Source organism: Sus scrofa, chromosome 12, assembly GCF_000003025.6.
Source record: "Sus scrofa isolate TJ Tabasco breed Duroc chromosome 12, Sscrofa11.1, whole genome shotgun sequence".
In the NCBI taxonomy this organism is placed as follows: domain Eukaryota; kingdom Metazoa; phylum Chordata; class Mammalia; order Artiodactyla; family Suidae; genus Sus; species Sus scrofa.
In genome coordinates this window covers 38,197,457-38,224,894 of record NC_010454.4, presented here as the reverse complement: position 1 = coordinate 38,224,894, position 27,438 = coordinate 38,197,457, and the positions used below count along the sequence as shown (strand labels likewise).

At 51.3% G+C, this 27,438-nt stretch overlaps 1 long non-coding RNA gene across 1 annotated transcript in view; it reads right to left on the bottom strand.

Moving 5' to 3' along the window:
* LOC110256040 overlaps positions 1-26,234 on the bottom strand; it is a 35,318-nt gene extending 9,084 nt beyond the window's left edge. Inside the window, exons 1-2 of the long non-coding RNA XR_002337213.1 lie at positions 26,042-26,234; positions 18,528-18,631 (exon numbers count right to left, since the gene is read on the bottom strand). This is a non-coding gene — a long non-coding RNA (uncharacterized LOC110256040). The remainder of the gene's footprint in view (positions 1-18,527; positions 18,632-26,041) is intronic.

The following is a 27,438-nucleotide window of genomic DNA, read 5'->3' as shown; positions in this document are numbered from 1 at the left end:
ATAGGGGCAGGTGCTTGGTGGGATCGAGGGGAAGAGCACTGTGGATTACAGCTCATGTCTTGGATGGTTTCTGGGACCAGACTGGTGTATCCCAGTCAGTGGCTAGGCAAACCAATGGTTGAAAATAACACTGTAATTCAGTAAAGTTAGGCTGTAGACAAGTAAAAAGATCAATGTCGGAGTTCCCATGTGGCACAGTGGAAACAAATCTGACTGGGAATCATGAGGTTTCGGGTTCGATCCCTTGCCTTGCTCAGGGGGTTAAGGATCTGGCATTGCCGTGAGCTGTGGGAGAGGTTGCAGATGTGGCTCAGATCTGGCGTTGCTATGGCTGTGGCGTGGGCCAGTGGCTACAGCTCCAATTAGACCCCTAGCCTGGGAACCTCCATATGCTGCAGATGCGGCCCTTAAAAAGACAAAGGACAAAAAAAAAAAAGGTAAATGTCCACACATACAACCCTATGATTCCTACCAGGAAGACAGAAGCAGAGCTTTTTTCTATTTAGTATTCACTTTCCTTTTTTTTTTTGTTTTCTTTTTTAAAGGGCTGAACTCTTGGCATATGAAAGTTCCCAGGGTAGGGGTCAAATCAGAGCTGCAGCTGCCAGTATATGCCACTGCCTGCAACATGGGATCCCAGCCGCATCCGCAACCTACGCCACAGCTCATGGCAACACCAGATCCTTAATCCACTGAGCGAGGCCAGGGATCAAACCCACATCCTCATGGATACTAATTGGATTCATTTCCTCCGTGCCACAATAGGAACTCCTTGGTGGTTTTTTTTTTAATAAGTCCAGCCCTCATCACTACCTAAGCGCTCTCATATGTTTCAAACATCCCAAGAAGACGGGCAGAGACTTATCCCCTGGTCTCACACGTAACTATGTTCCTGTCCTTTTTACCCAATCCTCCTCCAGGTTGCAGAAGGCTTCTTTCTCCTCCTCCTTGAGCAAGGCAATAGCTAAACTTATCCAGATCCTGACTGGAACCTGAGGTCATTCACGATCTGAGAAAACAAAATCCCTAAGGTACAGACCCTAGAATCCATCCTTAAGGAACTTGCGGAAGAGATATAAGCACACAAACAACTTAATGCATTGCAGTGCACATTAAAACTGTTAAACCCACAACAGCCATCACTTCCATCACAATTGGTATGTGCCAGATCCTGTTCTAAGTGCTTTTCTCTATATTAACTCATTTAATCCTTAATGTTATGAGGTCAGTATTGTTATCCCCACTTTATAGATGAAAAAACTGACACACACAGAGGTTAACTTCCCATCATACCAGGAATAAGTGGCCGGTCCAGGATTTAAATTTAAGCAGCTTGGCTCCAGAGCTCAATCTCTTAATGCCACCCAGGGCCTAGGGGGACTCAGGACCAGGGAGACAGTCTGGAAGGTTCTTAGGATCAGATGTGTTAGCATCTCAGACAGGGCTGAGAGAAAGAAACCCTCTTCCCCAAGTCCAGGGGAGGAGATGCTATCTCAAGTCTGCCTGATCTGTGTTTGGCCATGGCCTGTCCAGGACAGAGAGCTATAGAGCCAGGATGCTGACTCTTCTTAGTCCCCACTTCTGACACTGGCCCTGCTCACGTTACCAGGAAAAAGGAAGGAGTGTAACGGAAAGAGCATGCAGTTGGGAGTCAAGAGCCTAATCCATCCCTATGGATCTTCAAGAAGCCATGGCCTCTCCGAGACTCAACTCTTCATCTGTGAAATGAACCTAAACCAGGTGCTTATCTCCCAGCTCTGACATACTTCTAAAGTGATTCTCGGGAGTTCCCGTCGTGGCGCAGTGGTTAACGAATCCGACTACGAACCATGAGGTTGCGGGTTCGGTCCCTGCCCTTGCTCAGTGGGTTAACGATCCGGCGTTGCCGTGAGCTGTGGTGTAGGTTGCAGACGAGGCTCGGATCCCGCGTTGCTGTGGCTCTGGCGTAGGCCGGTGGCTACAGCTCCGATTGGACCCCTAGCCTGGGAACCTCCATATGCCGTGGGAGCGGCCCAAGAAATGGCAAAAAAAAATAAATAAAATAAAGTGATTCTCAGCTTTGGATTCACATTGGAATCACCTGAATAGCTTTTTTTTTTTTTTTTTTTTTTTAAGAACACAAACTCTTGAGCCACACCCCGGCCTACTGAATCAGAACCACTTGAGATATAACCCCACAACATTAGCATTGAAACAACCTGCCCCAGTGATTCTCATATGCATTCGTGGTCTCTAGAACCCAGGTGTAGGAGTTCTGGATCAGCAGTAATGAAACCAACTAGTACCCATGAGGATACAAGTTCGATCCCTGGCCCCACTCAGTGGGTTAAAGGATCCAGCATTGCCACAAGCTGTGGTGTAGGTCACAGATGTGGCTCTAATCTGGCATTGCTGTGGCTGTGGTGTATGTCACAGATGTGGCTCTGACCTGGCAACTGCAACTTCAATTCAACCCCTAGTCTGGAAACTTCCATATGCCACAGGTGCAGCCCTATAGAGCAAAAAAAAAAAAAAAAATAGAATCCAGGTGCTTTGATGAACTAAGGCTGCACTCCCCTTCTAGCCTAGTCAGAGATCTTAGAAACTGGTGACTAGGGTCATGGTTGAAGGGCTATGAGGAAATAGTTTACAGATTTAAAAGACCATCGCAATGGACCCAAGAATCCCAGAGTAGCCTCAGAACATAGAAAAGCAGCCTCTCAAGAATGACTGACTAGAATCAAACTGCATTTCTGTGAACTAGTCTCCAAGCCGGGGACCACAAGAGGTCTCAGGACAGTGAATCCGGCTCATCCTTCTTACTCCTGGCATTCCAGACTCTTCAAAGTTAGCATCTCCCCTCATTTTTGGAGGTGTCTCCCTTCATAAGTTCCTCCTAGAGAACTGGGGTGCCTGCCTCCCTCCAGACCCCACTGGGGCCCCGCAGCTTTTGAGGGTAGGGAGGAGGACCTCTTCCGCCCAACCCCAGAGGAGAAGCAACATCTTCCCCCACCCCAGAACTGAATAAATACATTTAGCACCGCCTCCGCCTTTTTTTTTTTCCCAATTTAGTATTGTTTAATATGCATTTAATCAGGCCATTCGGTATTACAGCGGCTATGTAGCGTGACTCCCCCCGCGGGCGCGGGGGGAGGGCGTTATAGGCCATTAGGCTAAAGTAATATGTATGAGGAGTCACTTTTCCCCAGGGCGCAGTAACTATTTTTGCTCCCCAGTCGTCCCCATTAAATCATTAAACCTCATGACTATACTTTCTGAACTCTACCATGATCTTTAAAAAGCCAAGCATTAAAGGGCAGCTGTCACCCTCCACCGCCCAGGCCTCGCGCTTTATGTATTCACAGCATTAAGTCCTTTGTCAGTCTATACATCATTGGTGCAGGGGTGGGGGTGGGGTGGGAGGTGGTAGCAGTGCTTGAGGAGTCGAGCTGGCCCCCATCTCTCGCCCAAGGGGTCTGATGACGGACCCCTCCCTGAGAGAAGGCAGGTTTCCCAGGGCTGCCTGGCTGGTCCCACAAGGGCTTGCCAAGCAGTGAGCTGTCCGTGGTGCTGAAATCCTGTTCCACTGAGGGACGTGATTCCCTCCCTCTCCAACCAACTCCATTTGGCTTTCTCAACTGGTAAGTCATTTTCTAACCAAATATATCCTGAAAGTCCCTACTTTTCCTCTATAGTGGGTATGATACTTGCTGAGGAAAGTTGTGGCGTAGAGGAAGAGTCTGTGGATTGGGATTCGAAAAGCAACTAACTAGTACATTTGGACAAGTCTGAGCATCAATTTCTTCAGTGGTAAACAGTGATAATGCCTATCACACAGGATTATTAGATTTAGATAACATTATATTGGTTAAAGTTATTTGCAGACCATAAACACTTCATATATAATGATATGTATTAATGTGTTCATGATAAATATTGATACTAATTTTGTTTTTATTAGTAAAGGTTTATTTTATGCTGTTACTACTATTTATTATTGTTGTTGTGGATAGGCATTACTCCAGAACCATTTCCCAGGATCTTCCTTCTCCCCTAGGAAATCTCCCCACACAAGGATGAAAAAAAGGACTCTTCTCAACAGCAAAAGAGAGGTGGTATGTTTTTATTTATTCCCTTCCTATGAGTTGAAGTGAAGAGAACCCTGGAGTCCCTTCTCCTAAGATCCAGTCTCAAGCCCATGGGGTTTCTGCCCAACCCCAATTCCAACTCTCTAATCCTCACCCCGACACACAGGTGCTTTTCTCACAGCACCCCTACAACCGGTCTCACCATAAAAATAAAAGCTGGGCAGGGAAGGGTTAAGCATCTCAGTAACCCCCATCAGGGTCCTCTTCACAGGCTGGGAAACAATGGAGCCATCAGTCTATATTTGACCTCTGCTCCCGCAGCGTTTATGACTTATTCCTCTCCTCCACAGCCTGCTGTGATTCAGCCTTCAATCTCCCACTCCTTGCCAGAGCAGAGCTGGCCCTCCCCCAACATCCTCCCCAGCCTCTTAGGTCTCCCTCCTTCCCCTTTTCTCACCTCCCTTCCTCACCTCTCTCCCAGACTCCATCCTGTGTCATTCCCCCCATTTTCTTGCATTTCCCCCCTCCCCATATTCCCCTTTCAATTTCTCTACCCCAACTTCCATTCTCCCTTTCTTTTTGGCCTTTTCTTCCCTTTCCTCCCTTCCTTCCTCCACCCCTCCCTTTTTCCCTCCCTCTTCCCTCCCTTATCCCTCCCCCTCCCTTTCTCCCTTCCTCCATCCCTTCCTTCCTTCCTCCCTCCCTCCCTTCTCCCTTCCTCCTTCCCTCCCTTATCCCTCCCCCTCCCTTTATCCCTTCCTCCCTCCCTCCCTTATCCCTCCCCTCCTTTTCTCCCTTCCTCCTTTCCTTCCTTCCTTCCTCCTTCCCTCCCTTTCTCCCTCCCTCCTTCCCTCCCTTCCTCCCTTCCATCCTTCCTTTCTTCCTCCCTCCCTTTCTGCCTTCCTCCATTCCTTCCTTCCTCCCCGGTTTTCTCTTTCTCCCCTTACTACACTAACTTAGCAGTGGACATGCTAGACCCAGGTAAGAATGCTTGGAAAATCTCAGCTTGCCCTCTTCTCTCCCTCTAACAATCTCAAACCTACAGCCCCCTCTCTGCTCATCCCCCATCCCTGACATCGTTGTGTCCAACAGTGGTCATGCATTGGCACAATGAAGGTGTGGGGAATGGGGAAGACGCCGCATCCGTTTATGGGATGGAGGGTGTGGCGCTAATGTTACCCAGACTAGAGAAGAGATGAATGGAGGGTTTTGTCAAAGAGGAGGAACTTTGGTGTGTAGAAATTGAAAAAGAGCATACAGGCCTGAATATCAGGAAGAACCAGATTCAGTCCTGGCTCATCCACCTACGGAGTGACCTTGGACAAGCCACTTAGCCTCTTTGAGCATCTCCCTGCCCTGAAAAATGGGAGTTAATAATGCCTGCCTTGACCTGGGTTGCAAGGTTGCTGTAAGGATCAAGAAATATAAAGAGTGTAAAACAGTGTTGTAAACTATAGAGGGCCATAAAAATACAACACGGGGGGGGGCGTATATTGTTTTTTCTTGGGGTGTCATCTGGCTGTCCTGCCCCATCTCACCCCCACCCCCATAGCTGGGTAGAGAGAGCAATGATCCCAAACACCTGTATAGCACTTTCCAATATTAAAAGCACTTTGACAGAGTTTTCACATTTAAAGTAGCCTTAAGGATGGAGGGCATATCTTTGGCACCATTTTATAGATGTTGCCACTAAGGCTTAAGTGGGTTTGAAGTGACTTGTCCAAGGCCACAACACTATTAAGTAATAAAGCCAAGACTCAAGCTTAAGTTTTCCACCTCCAAGTTCATTGCTTTTTCCACCAACCTCTGTGACTTCTCACTTGCCCTCCAGTCCCCCAGGTGAGAGGGCACTGTCTTACCAGCCTGTTACCCTCCTTGCACTGTTTACATGCCCACCTTCCTCCAGCGATGGTGAGTTCCATGAAAAGAGAGAACAGATCTGGTGGGCACTTAGTATAAATTGCTGAATGAATGAATGAATGAATCCCCCACACTCCTCATCACATAGTGAGGCAGGGCTATGCCCCGCAAGGTGAATTACAACTTGTTCCTCTTCTTCACAACTCCAGAGGACTCTGGTCTCTGGTATGAGAGCCTCTTGGGGGGAGGGGTCCAGCCTGCAACCCCCCTACACATGCACACAGTGCTCAGCCCCTACCCCCAGCCCTGTGACAGCAGACTCTGTAATGAATGACTCTGTAGTGGGGCCCAGCAAAAGGACAGGAGGGCACGAGACAAATCATAGCTGCCAGGCGCTAATCTTCCCCTGGGAAAGTCACCTCCACCCCCCTCATCCATCACTGGGCACTGGGCTGCCAACAACACCCCTCCACGTACACACCCAAGACAACTGCCCAGGCCCTGGAGAGTACATAGAGAGGCGGGTTGCAGCACACACACGGGAGCTTCTTCACACAAGCAGAATAGCCCATGCAAAAACGGCCATTATTGCTCCACTCACGGCCCCCAGCCTCAGATCTCCAGCCCCCAGAAAAAAATAACGTCTGATGATTCCAAATAAATCCACTGAGCCATACATTTGTTGAATTGGCTACAAAAGGTTTGTTGAGAATCTATTCCAGGTAAAGCAATGCGGTACAGAGGACACAGAGGTGAACAGAACAGGGTCTAGTCCTAAAGGAGCTCGTGGTCCAGCAGGGGATCTGAGACAGACCAAGGGACTTGGGAAGGAGAGGGACACCGATGTAAGAGAAGAGGAGGGAGGGATTTCTCCCAGCTGAAGGTGCAGGAACAGCTTCAGGAAGGAGGACCTTGAAGGATGGATGGCATTTAGAGGGAGAAGAAGAAAGCAGCTGGGACCAGGAAATGGGCTAAGCCAAGGCAGAGCGTGGAGGCGAAGTGGGCATTTGAGAAAGGCAATACATTCTGCAGGGAAGGGGCAAGGAAAGATGACACTGAGATCCATCCACTGAATGCCACACGCTCCCTCAGGCCCATTAATTCCCAAAACACATACGAAGAATCCCAGCATCATGAAAGAGAGGAGCGGGTCCATCTCTACCAGAGATCAATGTCATGGAGATGTGTCTAACCAGGGAACCTCTTCCAGATATGAAGCTATGCGGAGCAGTGCGCTCAGTGGTCCCATGGATGCATCTCTTGCTTCAACAGTGTTTGGATGGAACAGACCCAACAATGCCCCTTGCTCCATCCTCTGATACCTTCCAACCCATTTTCCAGTCGCAATCTTCAGAGTCAGTCACTCAGCTATCCTCAGCCTCCAGGACCAGCCAACACCCTTCTTTTTTGTTTTGTTTTGTTTCGTTCTGGTTTTTTTTAGGGCTGACCAGTGGCATATGGAAGTTCCCAGGCTAGAGGTCAAACTGGAGCTACAGCTGCCAGCCTACACCACAGCTACGCCAGATCCGAGCTGCATCTGCGACCTACACCGCAGTTCACAGCAACACCTGATCCCCGACCCACGGACTGAGGCCAGGGATCGAACCCGCATCCTCATGGATACTAGATGGATTCATTTCTGATGCGCCACAATGGGAACTCTGGCCAACACAATTTTTTGAGCTTAACTCATTACCAGTCAACCCTGAGCTCCCAGATTCATCAGAATTATTCCACAAAGGTGGAGGCCATTGTCAACAGCCTGGTCAATACGCATGTGTAGGCCACCGACACTTACCTCTCTTGGGGCTTCTATTTCCTCTGGAGGGCGTGAGCCACTTTTTTGAGAATTGGCCTAGGAGAAGCCCAAGGATGCCGAGTGTCTCTTGAAAACATAAAACCAGCACGGCGGTGCACACTCTTCCAGGATGTGCGAAAGCTGGCTCAAGAGGAGTAGTGTAAAACCCGGGGCCCTATGAAAGCCACCATTCTCACAGAAAAGAACTGAACCAGGCCCTTTTGGGTCTGCATGTCCTGGGTTTTGCCTGCATGGACCCCCACCTCTGTGAATTCCTGGAAAGCCACGTCTGGGATGAGCAGGTGAAGCTCATCAAGAAGACAGGCGACCACCTGACCAACCTCCATAGGCTGATGGGTCCCCAGGCTGGACTGGGAAAATGTCTCTTTGAAAGGCTCACCTTCAAATACGACTAGGAGCCTCTGGAGCCCAGTGGCCTTTGAAGAGTGCATCGGGTATTGGGGCATCTGCCAGAATCCCAAGAACCCCTTCTCTGCGGCCACTAGGCAGTTTTGTGGGTTTTTTTTTTTTTTTTTTTTTTGGCCACCCCACAGCACATGGAGTTCCCTAGCCAGGGATCAGATCTGAGCTTCAGAAATGCCAGGTCCTTAACCCGCTGTGCCAGGCCAAGGATCGAACCTGTGTCCCAGTGCTCTCAAGATGCCACAGATCCCATTTTGCCATAGTAGGAGCTCCTAGGCAGATTTTTAACCACCCTGGAGCCTTCTCCCAAGGCTTGGACCAAATGGAAATGAAGCTTTTTTCAGGGGGAAAAAAAAAAAAAAGCTGCAGGGCCACAGACCTATATCCATAAGCCATGTCATTGCGCAGTCACCCTCCAGGCCAGCACTCACTGAGCGCTGTTCTCAGAGCTTCACATGCGTTATCTCCCACTAGAATGTAAGCCCATGGGCCACTGAATGTCACACTGCGTAATCCCCCTTAGTACACAGGTGATATTCAGTAAGTTTTCACCAAATGAATGATTGAGCTCATGGCCTCATTTAATGGGGTTGTTATGCAATCAGATAAATATAAATACTACCCACCCACCCCATTTTTTAATTTTTTATTTTTTGTCTTTTTACGGCCATACCCACGGTATATGGAGGTTCCCAGGCTAGGGGTCGAGCCTAAACCACAGCCACAGCCACAGCCACAGCCGCAGCAACATGGGATCTGAGCTGCATCTGTGACCTACACCACGGCTCACGGCAATGCCAGCTCCTTAACCCACTGAGTGAGGCCAGGGATTGAACCTGCATCCTCATGGATATTAGTCAGATTCGTTTCTGCTGAGCCACGAAGGGGACTCCCTGTCCCACCCCCATTTTACAGAAGAGAAAACTCAGTCTCGGAGAGATGAGGTAACCTGCCTTCTGGTCATGCAACTAGCAAGTGGGTCCTCTATGCAAACACAGCTGGGTCACCAGTGCCAGCTCTGTGCCCGCCGTGCTGAGTAGCAGCCTGGCTTTTATGTCTCTGCAGTCATGGTTATGCTTCAAGAAGGCATAATTTGAACCTACTATCTCAGAAGCTGCATAATCATGAGCTCTTGAAACAAGGCACTAATATATAAGTTTCTCCATTTCTCCAGTTATACACACTCAGTCAGCCCACTTTAAGAAAGCCCAATAGAAACAAAAACACCTAATTTCCCAAGTAGATAAATCTAGGAGGGCTCATTTGCTTTACAAAAAAAAAAAATCTTTGCATCATAGAAAAAGAAAAAAGAGGAGTTTCCAAAGGGTGATTTTTTTTTTTGGTCTTTTTGCCATTTCTTGGGCAGCTCCCGTGGCACATGGAGGTTCCCAAGCCAGGGGTCGAATCGGAGCTATAGCCACCGGCCTAGGCCAGAGCCACAGCAACATGGGATCCAAGCCGCGTCTGCAACCTACACCACAGCTCACAGCAACACCGGATCCTCAACCCACTGAGCAAGGCCAGGGATCGAACCCACAACCTCATGGTTCCTAGTCGGATTCATTAACCAATGAGCCACAACGGGAACTCCCCAAAGAGTGATTTTAAGTAGTGGAACTTTCCTGGGTGCTGCAGTTCTTCCCTGAAGGGGATGTAGGGAGGTCACTGACATTCGTGGATCCACCCATACCAGGCACTTTAGCATCCTGTAGAGGAGATATTTTACCCCCATTATTTATATATTTGTTTGTTTGGTTTTTAGGGCTGCACCCACAGCATATGGAAGTTCCTGGGCAAGGGTTTGAATTGGAGCAGTAGCTGCCGGGCTACGCCACAGCCACAGCCACACCAGATCTGAGCCGTGTCTTCCACCTACACCACAGTTCACAGAAACGCCAGACCCTTAACCCACTGAGCAGGGCCAGGGATCAAACCTGCCTCCTCATGGATACTAGTTGGGTTCATTACTACTGAGCTACAATGGGAACTCCTCATGCCCATTTTAGAGATAAGAAAACTGAAGATCAGATTCAACACATTTAGTCATTGAACAGTTGCTCCTTCCAGCTCTGTGCTAGAAACCAGCACAGGTCCCAGGAAAGCAGCAAAGTACAGGCACATCTTTGCCTCCCATGGCACTTGTATTCTAATGGGAAGAGATCCACGATAAACAATAAATGAATAAGTGAACAAGTCTTCCAGAAAACGTCAGGTTTCTGACAAGTGCTATGAAGGAAATGCATAGGGTGATAGAAAACCACGGTGTCTAGAATTCCTTTTTTTTTTTTGCCCATGCTTATGGCATGTGGAAGTTCCCCAGCCAGGGATTGAACTTGAGCCATAGTAGCCACCCAAGTTGCTGCAGCAACAATGCCAGATCCTTAACCAGCTGCACGACAAGGGAACTCTGAGCTGGGGTGTCTAATGCAGATATGGAGGCGTAAGGAGACCCCTTGTACAGGGAAGGGAGGGAGGGAAGAGGAGGACAGGGAGGGAAGGAAGAAAGAAATGGGGGAGGGGAGTATTCAGCCTCTCCCTCTATCCCATCACCTCTGCAGAAATCCAAACGGGAAGACTTGCTAGAGAAGCAAAGTGGATGCAAGCCACTGTCCACCTCAGACCTGAAGTTAGCTCAGGAGCCCCGGCACCAATTCTCTGAGAAAACAGGAATGTGATTTGCAAAATTCCAGCTCAGCCAGCTTGGAGGGAGCACTGGAGCAAGGAGGGCTGGGGCTGTGGGGGGAGAAGGTGATGCCGGCTGACCAAAGTGAAGCTTGGGGAGGGATTAAGAGCCAGACCTTATGGCTCAGCTACTGAAGGGCACGTGTCGGCAGAGGGGATGTTTGACCTCTTTGCCCTCCAGTCTCGTCTGTAAAATGGGGGTGATGATCGGCCCCCACCCTGAGGGCCGTGGGAAGGATTAAGTGAATCCGTGTGCCACCCAAAGGCCTTCGCCTTTAGCGTGTGCTGGAGTCCAAGGATGCGGATGAGGAAAGAGGGCAGGAGGGAGAAGGAAGGGGCAGAACTGGAGAGAGGTGGAGGGAAACGACGCTGGGAAGGGAAAGCAGGTGGGAGCCTGGTGACAAGGTTTCTCTTCAACTTCCCCCAAAGCTTAATAGATTTCTAAATAGGCTTATTAGCACCACCTATGAATTCTTTTAAAGGACCTAATTATAAAACACCAAACTAGCTAATTAGGTTTCCCGAGCTTGCCTTGACACAGGTGCAAACTGGCTCTCTGGATGGTAGTCCTGGCAAAGCCTGCAGGGTCGGATCAATGGGGGTGGATGGGAGGGAGGACTGCCTGGGACCCACAATTAGGCCTGTAATTGTCGCGGACCCTCCTGCCTGGAGATGCTCGCTGCCTGACCTCTCTCACCTGGCAGGCAGTAGCAGCATGCCTGCAAAACAGAGCTAAGCTTCCCTTGGGCATCTGAGCTTAGGGCTGAGGATGAAGCAAGCGGATGTGCCCAGAATCCCACTCGGGGGGGGGGGGGCTGCATTCAGGCCGATGGGTCAAGGAATCAGGCCCTTGGCCTTCCTCCTTCCATTCCTCTCTGAGCAGAAATGCCCAGGGCAGGGGCTGGTGAGATGCTGAGAAAATGCACTTGGCTTATATGTCATCATTGGAGGGATGGGTGTGTTTGGGGGGGTAGTGAAATGGCAGAGATGACTATGCCCCTCCCCGATTAAATTAGAGGACCCCTGCAGGGGTGAGGAGCTGAGTTCTCAAGTGCTGGATGGTGAGCACAGGAAACCCTGTCTCCACTACCAGTAACAAGAGCTTCACCTGGGAGAAGTTAAATATGCAAATTATTGGGTACCACCCAGAGGTGGGGCGGAGCAAAGCAAGTTGGGATGAGCCCTCCTGGAGATGCTGATGCTCGCTCCAATTTGAGCTCTGCTCTCGTGTATATGGGAGGAGGGAGGCCCATTGATCAATGCAGCTGCCAATGGTGGTGCTGTGGCTGAGGGGGATCTCGAAGGCTGTTTCTTAAATTAAACTAAATGATGGCCATTAAGGGGGCAGCCCCTGCACATAATTAATTCTCCTTTAGCTAAAAGGAGCAGGTGAGAAGCGGACAGCTCCTGCCTCACCCTCATTCCTCTGCCACCCTCCCCATCCCCAGGGTCCTTCTCTGTGGACCCCACCTCTCAGGCCCGAGTCCCCTTCTGTCTGGTGGCCCCACCGGAGTCTGAGAGCTGTGGGCAACATCACACCCACTTCCCCAAGCTCCACACAACTGTCCCCTTCTCTAATACTCACCCCCCGCTTTTATTTTTGCTTTTTAGGGCCGCACCCACGGCATATGGAGGTTCCCAGGTTAGGGGTTCAATCGGAGCTGTAGCTGCCGGCCTGCACCACATCCACAGCAACTCGGGATCTGAGCCGCGTCTTCGACCTACACCACAGCTCACGGCAACGCTGGATCCTTAACCCACTGAGCGAGGCCAGGGATCGAACCAGCAACCTCACGGTTCCTATTCAGACTTGTTTCCGCTGCGCCACGATGGGAACTCCCCATGATACTCACCCCTTTTGCCAGCTCCGTCTTTGTCCCCCCAGCTCCTCTGCAGCCACACAGGGTCCCAATGTCCCTCTTTCACCAGAGCATTTCCACTTTGACTAGCTTGACACTTTAAATATGTGGGCACTATTTGGTTTATTTTATTTTATTTTATTTTATTGCTTTTTAGGGCCGCACCTGTGGCATATAGAGGTTCCCAGGCTAGGAGTCAAATCAGAGCTACAGCTGCCAGCCTACACCACAGCCACAGCAACATCGGATCCAAGCTGCATCTGCGACCTACACCACAGCTCATGGCAACACCAGATCCTTAACCCACTGAGCGAGGGCAGGGATTGAACCCACCACCTCACAGTTACTAGTTGGATTTGTTTGCCCTGCACCGCAATGGGAATTCCATCGTGATTTAAAACCATGATTGAAATCATGGTTGCCTTGGAGTTAAGAGGTGTAAAAAAGCTTGGGGCTGGAAACCCACACACCAGGCCTTTCCAGCCCCAGCAGACTAAGGCAAAACCAAAGTCCTGGGGCAGATCAGACTGCCCTTTTATTTTATTTTATTTTTTGTCTTTTTGCCATTTCTAGGGCTGCTCCCGCAGCATATGGAGGTTCCCGGGCTAGGGGTCTAATCAGAGCTGCAGCCGCCGGCCTACACCAGAGCCACAGCAGCTTGGGATCCGAGCCGCATCTGCGACTTACACCACAGCTCACGGCAATGCCGGATCGTTAACCCACTGAGCAAGGCCAGGGATCAAACCCACAACCTCATGATTCCTAGTCGGATTCATTAACCACTGAGCCATGACAGGAACTCCCAGGCTGTCCTTTATGGGCTGTGTGACCCCAGACAAGTCCACTCACCTCTCTGAGCCTCATTTCCACAGCTCTCAGATTATAGGTGATGCCACCTATCCCGTTAGGTCTTAGTGAGAATGAAACTCTACGTGGGAAGCACCTAGGCAGCCCCAGTTACACACTGGGGGGGATCGCACTCCTCTCCCCGCTCCCTTCCATGGCTTCCATGTGGCTTCAAATCGGGCTCATCTCAATGACCCAGAGAGGACAGCTCACCCCCTTCGTCCCATTAATAAATCCTAGAGTCCAGGTACCAAGGCCAAGTTCAGTACAGTTCAACAAACCTCTCGTGGGTACCTGTTGTGTGCCAGGCACCCTGATAGTGGCTGAAGATGCAGAGACAGAATGAGAAAGGACCCAGTACCGCAGAAGGTCGAGTGTGGTGGGAGAGATGCATTTATAATGCATCCTTAAGAAGAAGGGAGAAGGAGTTTCCATCGTGGCTCGGTGGCTAGCGAATCCAACTAGCATCCATGAGGATGCGGGTTTGATCCCTGGCCTCAAGCCGGGTTAAGGATCCAGCATTGCCATGAGCTGTGGTGTTGCAGGCATGTCTCGGATCTCGGATCCATGCTGTGGCTGTGGCACAGGCCAGCGGCTTCAGCTCCAATTGGACCCCAAGCCTGGGAACATCCATATGCTGTGGGTGCCGCCATAAAAAGACAAAAAAAAGAAAAAGAAGAAGGGAGAAGAGTTCCTGTTCTGGCTCAGCAGAAACAGGAACAAAACCTGACTAGAGACCATGAGGATGAGGGTTCGATCCCTAGCCTTGCTCAGTGGGTTAAGGATCTAGCATTGCCATGAGTTGTAGGATAGGTCACAGATGCAGCTCAGATCCCCAGTTGCTGTGGTTGTGGCGTAGGCTGGCAGCTGCAGCTCCAATTTAACTCCTAGCCAGGGAACTTCCACAGGCTGCAGGTGCAGCCCTAAAAAGAAAGAGAAAAGGGAGGAAGCAGTGTGGTGCCCCCAAATAGAGTTGTTTTGGAGACAGAGTGGGTTCAAATCTTGGCTTTGCTAAGTAACCAGGTAATCTTGTGCAAATGGCTTAATCTCTTTGTGTCCCCCTTTCCTACTTTTTAAGATGAGGGGAAAATAAGAATTTCAAAGAATGGGCTTGCAGATGTTGTGGGTAAGTACCAGGCAGAAAATTGTGTCACTATTATTATGATTATAATGAAGCCAGGGGGCTTCCTTGTCCTCCAGGAGCCCGCCCTTCCTCTGCAAGGACAGGGGCTGAGCCGTTCCGGTGGCCCCAGGCTTTGGGGTTAACCAGATGATCCTTTAATACACAAAGAAACCCCAAATAGCTTAACCTCGGCTGAGGCACAGAGGGCCCAGCCGCCCCGGCAAGTGCTGGCCCCGAATCCTGTGCTCCATTATTGCGTCTGAAAATCCGTTAAAATTTCACACAATTTCCTGCACAGCAGTGCGCTTCATAATGCTGGGAGCCAAGCCGGCCCAGTAATTGGGACCAGAGTGGGGCAGAGTCCAAAGCAATTAATCCAGCCTCCTTCCTTGTTTGCGCCAGGATAAGCCTGACGGGGTGGAGAGTAATTGGAAAGGAGCGGCCTCCATCCCCAACTCCAAATTAATATTTTCCTGTCCTGATTTAATTCCGCCCGGGAACAGTGACACAGAGACACGCCGTGTCAAGCGCTAAGTAATCCGCTATGAGCCACCTGAGGAGGGGCGAAGGACTTTTCCCTTTCTTTGCAGTGGGCTGGGGGCAGAGGGGACGGCGGCTAATAAGACAGAACCCCCGCAAGTCGGAGGTCCTTCCAAGGACAGTTGAAGTCTTACTTGCCTCTCAGTGCCGAGAGATGCTGAGACTTGAAAGGCAGAGGGACCCGAGTTCAAATCCTTTGGCTTTGCTTTTTTTTTTTTGGTCGTGGCATATGGAGGTTCCCAGGCGAGGGATCCAATTGGAGCTGTAGCCACCGGCCTACACCAGAGCCACAGCAACGCGGGATCCGAGCCGCGTCTGCGACCTATACCACAGCTCACGGCAACACTGGATTGTTAACCCACTGAGCAAGCGCAGGGACCGAACCCGCAACCTCATGGTTCCTAGTTGGATTCGTTAACCACTGCGCCACGACGGGAACTCCTACTTTTCTTTTTTTGTTCTTTTTTTTTTTTTTTTTTTTTTTGGCTTTTTAGAGCCACACCCACGGCATTTGGAAACTCCCAGGCTAGGGGTCTAATCGGAGCTATAGCTGCCAGCCTACGTCACAGCTCCAACAAGGCGGGATCTGACCGCATCTGCAACTTACACCACAGCCTGCAGTGACACTAGATCCTTAACCTACTGAGAAAGGCCTGGGATCGAACCCTTGTCTTCATGGATACTAGTTGGTTCATTACCACTGAGTCACAATGGGAACTCCCTGGATCACTTTCCATCATTCTGTTATGGGTGCATTTGCCTACGTATCAGCCTCCTCTTGGGCTTCTAGCTGCCTCCCTGTCACCTCATCCCCTGGTTCTAGCTCAACTCAAGGGCCAGCTGGAGAGACGGGGTCCAAGTGCAGGAGCTGGGACTCGGGGATGGGCAACTTCTGCTGACGACCTCCATGTCCTGCCTGAGTCCCTTCCCAGCTGACTCGGCAGCCTCCTTGTGGGCAGGAAGGCTCGCAGCTTGATCCTCCCTCCTCCCTGGGGTGCTCCCCGCAGGGGCTCAAGCCTGTTAGGTAACCTGGACCACAGGGGCAGGATCAGCCTCAACTACCCACAGCACTTTTCCACATCCCATGTCCATGTCCCACCCATTCCCACCCCTTCCGGGCGATCACTTCCACTTCCCAAATGAACCACTTCCACTGAATCCCTGTCTCGGGCTCTGCTTCTGGGTGACATCAGACTGAGACAACCAGGTAAACCCTGAGGCCCAGGCAGTCTTGCTGTGGGGCCCCTCTGACAAAGGCAGCACCACGACACAGGGCGGGCAGAAAATGCCTCTCACTGCTGGTGCTGAGCAGCTCAAGCACCCTGAGGGTTTTGAGGCATTGACAGAGGTGCCTGGGGGAAGGGCAGGTGATACCCAGGAGGTGGGGGGAGGCAGACTTACTCATGAATGCGCTGAGACCCCACCCCCACCCCCACCCACTCAGAAACAATTGAAGGCACCTAGACAACAGGAATCCTACAGGTTCACCAAGGAGCAAGAACTAGGGAGATCCGGTTACTTGGGGGGGTTTTTGTTTGTTTGTTTTTGGCTCTTGTTTTTTGACGGCCACACCCACGGCATATGGAGGTTCCCAGGCTAGGGGTCAAATCAGAACCATTGCTGCAGGCCTACACCACAGCCATAGCAACACCAGATCTGAGCTGCATCTTCAACCTACATCACAGCTCATGGCAACACCAGATCCTTAACCCACTGAGCGAGGCCAGGGATGGAACCTGCAACCTCATGGTTCCTAGTCAGATTTGTTTTTCCACTGCGCCACAATGGGAACTCCGATCCAGTTATTTGTGGGCCCCTGCCCCCTTCCCCAGCAGGTGGAGGGAAAAAGTCCAGAGATGGAAAGGAAGCAGATGCTTCAGTGGGCTCCAGCCCTGCCTGCCCCCCCAGAGAAGCCAAAGCAGGGAGTTACCAGAAAACCCATGTGTTCGACAAAACTGCAGGGGAACGCTATGCAAATGTCAAACTGATGAGGAGGTGGGGGGAGCAGGACAGGAATAAACCAAACATTAAATCACATCAGTAGGAGAATAATAGCTAAACTCCTTCTTACTTGTAGCACTCAATTCTGCAGTCGATATGGTCGGGAATGAGTGAGCAGCCTGCTCACAGCCACATGTAAATTCAGTGTGTGTGGAGCACCCCAGCCTCCAAGAGGGGAGCCAGGCAGCCAGGAGCCATCTGGCTCCACCCCAACTCTCCCACCCACAGGGGCTCATGAGCACAGGAAGGGAACCAAACATAGACCCCCACACACACCCCACAACACAGCTGGGGTGTAGTGGGAGGAGCGCTGCACAGGGCCTGGGTGACATGGGGCAAGTCACATGCCCTGAGCCTCAGGGGAGCAACACGGGGACAGCCTGAGGAGGCTGGTGTTGGCCACGGAACAAAGAAGAGGAGGAAGCAGGCTGCGTGGGGCCAGGGTCCCATCAGGCTTTTCATTTGCTACATGGATGCAAAATAAGGGTTTGAATTTGGGCTTTCATTTATTTGGTTTTGGGTGTCTTTTGTTTGTTTGTTTTAAGAAACAGATTGGAGAGGAAGGAGAAAAGGGAGAAGCCCAGTGGGTGGTGTGATTTGTTTGGCGTGGGCTGTGCAATGTCAACTGCTCCTCGGTCTTCCTAGGAAACCTTCCATAAAATCCAGGAGTTTTTGATGTGGCTCAACAAGTTATGAATCCAACCGGTACCCATGAGGATGCAGGTTCAACCCTGGCCTCGATCAGTGGGTTAAGGATCCCGTGTTGCCTTGAGCTGTGGCGTAGGTTGCAGACGTGGCTCGGATCTGGTGTGGCTGTGGCTGTGGCTGTGGTGTAGACCGGCGGCTACAGCTCTGATTAGACCCCTAGCCTGGGAACCTCCATATGCCACAGGTGCAGCTGTAAAGAGTGAAAGAAAGGAAGGAAAGAGAGAGAGAGAGAAGGAAGGGAGGGAGGGGAAGAAAACTTTAGGAAAATCCATTCTGCTCACCTACACTTTGGTTGGAGCTGCAGGTGATCTGCAGGTGATGCCTGGATTTGGTTGGATCTGCAGGTAGTGCCTGCTACAGAGGGAGTGTAGGGGTCGAGCAGAGGCTGAAGGGACCAGCTGCATTCAGGTCCCACACGTGCAGGATCACCCGATCCGCTACCCCTGTTATCCATTCCGCATCCACCCATGGATGCAGGTATGACTGGTACCTGGGAACAACCACGCATGTGCTTTGGTCCTGCCCCCCATCAAAGACCAGAGGGGAAGACACAGCAGACATCTCAATTCAGAACCTGGGAGGATTTCTGCGCACAAGGCCAGAGCGCAAATGGGTCTTACCTGAGCAGCTTCCAGGAGCCAGGACAGGGCCAGCACTTCCATTTTTCTCACTAAGTTCTGAGAACTCTGCTCACAGAGTAGGGGATGGGCCCAGGGTCACACTGCTGGGAAGAGGTAAAGCTGGATGTGAACCCAGGGGAGTCATTTTAGAGACCAGCACTATTCGTGACACACCAAGCAGGCTTCTGTAGAAATGAGGCTGCTGGTGGGGAAGACACGACCCTCTTTCCCTTTCCCCAGGGCAACCTCAGTGCTATTCCCCTGACACGTGAAGGACCCCGCACCCCTGGCCTTGGGCTTTAGCCCAGCTGTCTCCAAAGTTCTGGACATGACTTAGGGCCAGAAAAGCCTCACCTATTCTGCCTTCCCCCTCCCCCCTGCTCTCGCCCTTGACCTCAGGGACTTCAGGGTTCATCTGTAGCTTTTGTCTCCGTAATACCAATCTCTTTTGAAATTGTACCTCAAATTTCCTTGGGAGCCTGGATCTCTCTCCCACTATAGTCTAGAACCACTATAGTCTATGTGGTTCTATGGGGTTCTATGGGGGCAGAGCCAGGAATGCCTGTAAGCCTAAATCCTCCCTCTGCCTCCTTCTATAGTGACTGGCTTAAGCGTAGACCATGTGACCTAAGCTCGGCCAATGAAATGCAGTCTTGAGAATTTTACTGTTACCATTGGGAAGAAGATCCTCCCTTTGCTGAACCATGAGGATGTGGGACTAGTGCTCCTGGCAGCCATTTTGCCACCATGAGTGGAAACCAGGGCAGAGAAAGAAGCCTGGAAAGACAAAAAGAACTGAGAGAAGACAGATCTTTGATAATGTCGTCTGAAGTTCTGGATCACACCATACCTGAAGACTCACCTTGATCTCTTTAATAGTCAATAACCTCCTTTTTGCTTAAACCAGTTTGAGTTTAGGTTTCTATCAGTCTCGTTCCCTGAACTGAAAAGAATTCTAAGACCGATCTAGGCATCAGCATCCTGTGGGAGTTGTGCCAGTGTGTGAACCCCTGCCCACTCTCATCCTCTAGAAGGAATCTTGGACAATGGAGTCCAAATCCATCTTTGGCAGTGGAGAAAGCTGAATCCCAGAGGTTTTACGTTGTTTTATGGCTGCACCCTCATGGAAGTTCCTGGGGCCAAGAATTAAATCCAAGTCACAGCTTCGACCTACAGATCCTTTAATCCACTGGGCTGGGGATTGAACCTGCGCCTCCTCAGGGACCCAAGCCACTGCAGTCAGATTCTTAATCCATTGCACCCCAGCAGGAACTCTCTAGAGGTTTTTTTTTAAGTTATTTATTCAAAGCCACAGAGCCAGTTGGGGCAGAACTGAGATTCAAACACATACCTTAACACTCTTAACTCCTGTATACTTTTTGGACCATGGTGTGATGCATTTGTCTAGTTCTGTGCACAGACTGTGTGTGTGTGTGTGTGTGTGTGTGTATAATATATTTTTTAATATAGAAAAACATACATATATATGCGCTATATATATACATACTATATAGTGTGTGTATGTGCTTTTCTGTGTCCTCAGAGAGATACTGAGGTCCCCAAGGGCCAGGCTTGTGCCACCGACATCCCTGGCACCTCCCAGACCTAAGTTAATGCAGTGGGCACCCCCTGCCCCCAGGTGATCCCTGGGCATCAAGTACCAATGGGCTTCCTGAGCGTGTTCTCTGTCATGCCCATAGCTGGGCAGTCACATGGTTCTGGGAATGACATGCTTGTGGGTGTCATGTGTGACATTGAACACTGTCAGAACACCACTAGCAAAAGAGGTGTCTTTCATGAGATAACTCATGAAGAGATAACTCATGAAAAGGTAACTTGTGAAAAAGTGAGACGCTTGCTGAAAATAGTCCGGACTGTGTCCACTTTAAGAAAATCCAATGCTAGACTTTCTGCTGCAGTGCAGTAGGTTAAGGACCTTGTTCTGTCTCTGTGGTGTCTCAGGGTGCAGCTGAGGCAAGGGTTCAATCCCTGGCCCGGCACAGTCGGTTAAGGATCTGGCATTGCCACAGCTGTGGCTCGGATTCTATCCCTGGCCTGGGAACTTCCACATGCCTTGGGTGTGGCCAAAAAAAAAAAGGAAAGAAAAGAAAAACTCCAATACACAAAATCCAAATTTACCCTCTGCATTTAGAGAGTAAATGACAATTTTATAAAAGGATTCTCATTGTTACAGTAGGTCCATTAAGGATCCAGGGCAGGTGTTTACAGGCGTCCCCAGCAGGAAGACAGAAATGAAGGAAACAAGGATATTGGAGACAAAGAACTGGAACCCTGTCCACGAGGGCCTCTGAGATCAAGGCTGGGATCTCAGAGTGGGCGAAGGAAAAGACGGAGACGCCTGACTGGGTAAAGGTGGCACACCCGTGTAAAGCAGCAGCGCCACTCCTCACTGCACTGGGCTAAGCTCCCCTGGTCCATCCAAACAAGATCCTGGACCCCCACATCCCAGTCCAGACCCAAGCCCAAGCCCAGGGGGGTGTGGTACAGCATACTACAGCATCCACTGCCTTCTCTCCCAACCCATCCCTACAGGGCCTCCCCCTGGTGTCCCTCCTCCTGTCAGAGAAAAAAGTACTTTCTGCTCGCTCTGCCTCCTATTGGTGAAGGGAATGGCAGCAGAAGTGACAGATACCACATGCAAACAAAAACCTGCGGCGTGGAGTTCCATCGTGGCGCAGTGGTTAACGAATCCGACTAAGAACCATGAGGTTGCGGGTTCGATCCCTGGCCTTGCTCAGTGGATTAAGGATCTGGCATTGCTGTGAGCTGTGGTGTAGGTAGCAGACGCGGCTTGGATCTGGTGTTGCTGTGGCTCTGGTGTAGGCCGGAGGGTACAGCTTTGATTCGACCCCTAGCCTGGGAACCTCCATATGCCGCAGGAGCAGCCCAAGAAATGGCAAAAAGACAAAAAAAACCAAAACACACACACACAAAAAAAAAACCTGAGGCGCATCCTATGCTTCCAACCATCTTTCTTGCTCTTTTCCCTCTGCCACTGGAATAATATATGTCTTTGATTGGGGGTGTTTCTTCAGTCTGAACCCCGGAATGAAGAAAGACAAAGCTGAGCCGCACATGACTCACAGCAGATATGTAAGTACCATGAGCAAAAAATTAACTATTGTAGCTATAAGCCACTGAGATTTGGGGATTGTTTGTTACTGTGTCTCAAACTAGCAAAAGCTGACTAATGCAGAGGGCAACAATCACAGCTTTAAAGCCATTTCTGACAACGGACTGGCATAAGTGGCTCAGACATGTCACTGAAGATCAATGGGCACAGGGATTTATATGGGACACACAGGAGTCACAAAGGAGGTTTAGTAAAGTGCAGATTCCCAGATCCCCCTCCTGAGCTTTGGAGCCAGTTCATCTAAGGAGGGGCCAAGGGACTTTGTGTTTTTGACAAGCTCAGAAGATGACATACGGGCTATCAACAGACTCGACCTTGAGAAATCCTGATCTCACGAGTCCAATCTTTTTGATACCCAGAGAGGCACAGTGACCAGCCCAAGGTCACACAGCAAGGTGCTAACAGGAAACAGATCTGCAACCGTTTTCCCTGAAGCATGCTGTCCTTTCCCAGAGAAAGAGGGGGGAAGTCAGAAAGGAAAAGAGAAACTCACCAGCTGAAAATGCAGCTCCAGAGAGAAAGTCAAGTGGAAGCCAGAAAATCAAGTTGAATGCAAGGGTCCAGGTTCTAAACTGAGGAGGAGGCTCCCCTGTAGGTGGGTGGCTAGGGGACCCCCTGGGACCCCCCCTGGAGGAGCAGGGATGGGGAGAAAGGAGTCTGATTACAGAGCATGGAGGCTAGAGAAAAGAGATAGAAAAAAATAAATAAAAATAGAAGGGAAAAAAAAAGGCTCCCAGCCCTGGTGAGCCCAAACATCCCCAGAATCGCTGCAGGAGCCGCCCCAGCCCTCTTCGATTTTGATGTACAGTTTGAAACAAATCAATAGCGGTATAATAATACTCAGCACGCTGTGTAATTTTTATATCATTAGTTTTCATTTTCCGCTCCCCATGCATCAAAAAACTTACAACGGGCTCGTAAAGTTTATTTAGTATTCCATGAATTCCTAATCAGTTTCATTTCATAATGATTCAGGAGCCGCCCGCTGCCTAGGCCCCCGTGTCAAAAAATCGATAAAACCAACACAGTTTTCCTGATGGCGGCTGCAAAAGGATCTATTGTAGGGGAATTATGATTTATGCCCTGGCCTGACTGTGAACAGCAGCCTCCACCCGGCGGCTCAGGGCTGAGGTCTTCGCCAATAATGATTTATGCACCTTCTGCTGGCCCCACCCTGGCTCCCTCCCTGCCCTGGCTGGCCCCTGACACTGGGGGGAGGGGGCAGGTGCAGCCGGGAGGGAAGGAGGAAAGAAGAGGCACAAGGGGGAGGTTGACCAGCTGTCTGAGCTTCCCTGCCTGGGCCCAGCCTCTGCCTCCAGCTCCATCCACCCCTACGAAGGCCTGAACAGGGAAGTGAAGTGTTCAGGGAGCCCCACCTGGCCCCAAGCATCTCCAGAGGGAACAGGACGGGGACAGGTATTCATGGGTGAAGCAGGATGGCTAACCCCGGCTCTGCAACTGGAACCTTCCCTGCCATCCAGCTTTCCTTTCTGACCTCACAGGTAACCTCCTGGCTGCCACCTCGAACCCATGCAGTCACCTTCGCCCCTGCCCCAGCCTTGCCCCAGAGGCTGCAAGGAAGCTGGGGGGCAAAGAGGTCCCAAGGGTCACGGCAGCCGAAAGGACTAAGTGGGGAGCCAGCTTCCAGGAGCTCTGAGGCTGGAATGGAAGTTTCTGAGACCCCCCAAGAGGGAGCAAGGGGTAGGCTTGAGTCTCTTAGGTGCCTTCTCTTCTTTGGGAGACAGTTTGGCTTAGTTTTTTGGTTTCTGCTTTTTTTAGGGCCACACCTGCAGCATATGGAGGTTCCCAGGCTAGGGGTCGAATCGGAGCTACAGCTGCCAGCCTACACCACAGCCACAGCAACGCCAGATCCGAGCTGTGTCTACCTACTCCACAGCTCATGGCCGCACCGGATCCTTAACCCACTGAGTGAGGCCAGGGATCGAACCTTCGTCCTCATGGATGCTAGTCAGATTTGTTAGCCACTGAGCCACAACGGGAAGTCCTGGCTTAGGTATTTAGGACCCTCTGCCCTCCCTACCCATGAACCTTCCACCCCCTCCACTGCTGGGGGATCAGAGGTCTAGGAGACATGTTAATGGGGTGGGCGTTAAGTCCAAAAACTGGTTTCATTAAAAGCAACTAACCTAACCCAGAGAGAGAGAGAGACCTTGGGGTGACATCATAGGGAGGAGATACCACAGGGTGACAAGGAGCCAGCAGAATCAGGGCCACCAGTATGTGTACCCCCACCCACCACCTCTCAGCTGAGTCTCTGCCTCCGGGTAGTGCAGGAGAAGGCTGGAGGGGGGACCTCATTTGGGTGGCTGAGAGGGGCAGAGAGTCAGGGGCTGGGTGCCTGCGGGAACTCTGGCCCCCGTCAAAGGTGGTGCTCCAGCCTTAGACCCAAGTTAGAATAAGGGGCCTTCTCCTCACACCTTCACTCACTCTCCAAACATCTGGGAGACACCTCCCAGCCACTCCACGTGCTCAGAGAGGAGAGGGGACTCAGCCAACCTCGCACATGTGAAGAGTAGCAGAGCCAGGGGTCTAACCGAGGTTTTGCAGGTCTGAGAACACGCCCTGACCCCCCAACCCCGACACCCGGGGATACCCCCAGACTCGGCCTGTGCCCTTCTCTCCAGGTTCAGTGTGAGAGCAGCCTCTCCCTCCCCTTCTACTGCGAATCCCTTGCGCACAGCAGCATAGAAAGAGCCAGACTTTGGCACCAGACCTGGATTCGAATCCTAATTTTCATCATCACCAGCTGAGTGACCTCAGGCAAATTTTTTTTTTTTTTTGTCTTTTTAGGGCTGCATCCATAGCATATGGAGGTTCCCAGGCTAGGGGTCAAATTGGCGCTGTTGCCGCTGGCCTACACCACAGCCACAGCAATGTGGCATCCAAGCAGCATCTTCAACCTACACTACAGCTCACAGCAACGCCAGATCCTTAACCCACTGAGTGAGGCCACGGATCGAACCTGTGTCCTCACGGATACTAGTCATCGGGTTGGTTACTGCTGAGCCACAACAGGAACTCCTTTCATTTTTTTTTTTTATCCTTAGGCAATTTAATTAACCTTTCTGTGTCTGCCTTTCCTCACGTGTAAAATAGGAGTAATAATTTTAGCCCCACAGATGGTGATGGGTCAAAAGGGTAGGTTTATAAAATGCCCGCCCCCAGGAGGCCCCTGATAAATGCTTCCTGCCCATCCCCCACTCCCCTTTGCCTCTCAGCCTTACTCATTTGCCCACCAGAAAGTCACCTGGGTGCTGTTGGGGATGAAGGGCGGGGGCACTGAATATGTCTCCCCTCCTCCCAGGATAATCAAAAAACCAAAACCCAGCCAGGACTTGGCGCTCCGTGGGCTCAGGGCTGCATTGCTACTCTGAGCTCTGACCCTGCTCCTCTGTGCACATCTGAGCCCACCCCTGCCAGAGCCCCGAATCCCCATACCCAGAAAGGCGATTCCTTCTGAGACTGCAGCCTGTCAGCCTCGGTCCTGGGAATCAGTCCTGGGAATTGTGTCCTAGGAACCAGCAGCTTCTCCCAGGAAGGGAGCCAGAGGGTGAAGGAGGCTGGGCTGGGGGCAGTGGGAGGAGCCTGGATCGAAGTGGGAGGAGGGAAGGGACCCTGGCCTGGAGAAACCCTGCCTGGCCTCCTCCATCCCCAAAAGGGGAAGCAGGGTTTCTCCTCGAGCAGCAGATTCCAGAGTCTTCGCCACAAAAATGGAGACCCGGGAGCCTGGCCACCCCTCCAAAGACCCAAGCTTTGCTTCTCCGGCCTGGCTTTGATCTGCAGCTTTGGGTCACGCTGCAGTCGGCTCTCCCTGGTCCCTCTCCCTCTCTCCCTGTCTCTGCTTCGCAGTGAGTTTCCAATTCTTCTGCCTCCTGGCTGCAGCATCCGCTTCAGCCACTGGGGAAAATAAACACTTCATCCTGGAAGGCCGGAGGGGTTCTAACACCTCCCCCAGCCCAACTGGCAGTGCTAAAAGCCCTGAGATTTCAAGGACTAACCTCTCTGCCCTGCTCCCCTTTCGGCTGCCAGGTCCCCCCTCTGTCCCCTCAGCTGTTCCATCACCCCTGGGCTCCGTGACAGTCCCACTGGGAAGGGAGCAAAGTGGGTCAAGAGGCTGATGAGCGGCCAACATAGGCCCAGAACGGGACGCCCACCTGCCCGCACGGCGGCACGAACGCCAGCCCGGCTCCAGCAGCCCAAGGCACTAGAGGCACCAATCTCTGTCCCCTTCTTCAGACGCCCCCCTCCCCCAAATACACAGGGGCTCCTCTACGCAAGGGGCCCACACCACAAAGAGCTTTGCTGCCTCCGCTTCCTCTCTCTCAACCCCTGCACTCACCTCTCATTCTGCCAAAGACCAGAGTCTCAGAAGCTCCAGCGCCTTGACTGGGTCCCCCTCAGGCTCTCTGAGCATCAGCTGTTTCATCCGTGAAAGGGGCACAGGTGAGAGTTTGCTCATCAACGCTAAGGGCCTGAGTTGGCCCGTGTGCTGCGAGGGCTGTAACTCCTTCAACAATCCTCAGATGGTCCAGCAGAAATGAACACAACATTGTAAATCAACTACCTTTTTTTTTTTTTTTTGGCCACCCTGCAGGATACGGAGTTCCCGAGCCAGGGATCAGATCCGAGCCACAGTTGTGACCTAGACGGCAGCAACATCAGATCCTTTAGCCCACTGAGCTGGGCCAGGGATCAAACCTGTGTCCCAGCACCACAGAGACAACACCGGTCCTGCTGCGCCACAGCGGGAACTCCTAAATCAACTATACTTCAATCAAACTTTTTAAAAATGAAATGGAAAAAAAAAAATCCTCAGATGTCACTGCATAGAACTCAGCTCCCAGGACTGTGGCCCAAGAAAGGATTCTTTCCCAAGTGACCATGTAAGTTACAAAGCTCCCCAACTGGCAGAGTCTGGAGCTCAGAGGCTCATTTGGGGGACACAGAGTCACAAAGAAAACAGGAATACAGGAGTTCCCGTTGTGGTGCAGTGGAAACGAATCCAACTAGGAACCATGAGGTTGCAGGTTCGATCCCTTGCCTTGCTCAGTGGGTTAAGGATCCGGTGTTGCTGTGAGTTCTGGTGTAGGTCGCAGACGTGGCTCAGTTCTGGCATTGCTGTGACTGTGGCGTAGGCCAGCGGCTCCAGCTCCAGCTCCAATTTGACCCCTAGCCTGGGAACCTCCATATGCCATGGGTGTGGCCCTAAAAAGACAAAAGACAAAAAGAAAAATAGGAAAACAGAGACTAGGACCAAAAAGCATCTGTCTCGCAGTGGGGAGGGGTCATTGGGCAGGAGGGAACGGGGCTCCAGGGTCAGAGCAACCTGAGTTTGGGGTAGATCTGACCTGCCCATGGAAGGGCATCCACAGGTATTCAGCCTCTGGGAATCTCCATTGCTTGTTTGCAGAAATGACAAGAATCTTGAGCTCCACAGGAAGTGACAGGATGGATGGAGGGAGCGGGAGATGGGGCTTTGGAGGCAGAAAGAGGTGAGTTTGAATCACAGCTAGACGACCGTCTTCCTCAGTGACCTTCAGCAAGTTCCCTAAGAGCTCAGAGCGGCAGCTGCACAGGGCAAGGGGTCCCCAACCCATCCCCCCTCTGTATGACTAGGGCGAGGGGTGGGCCCCAGAGCATGGACAACACACTCCTAGCCACTGATGCCTCCCTGGCCCCAGAGAGGGGCACGGACTTGGTTCCCATCCAGCAATTAAAGAAACAGAGAGAGTTCCC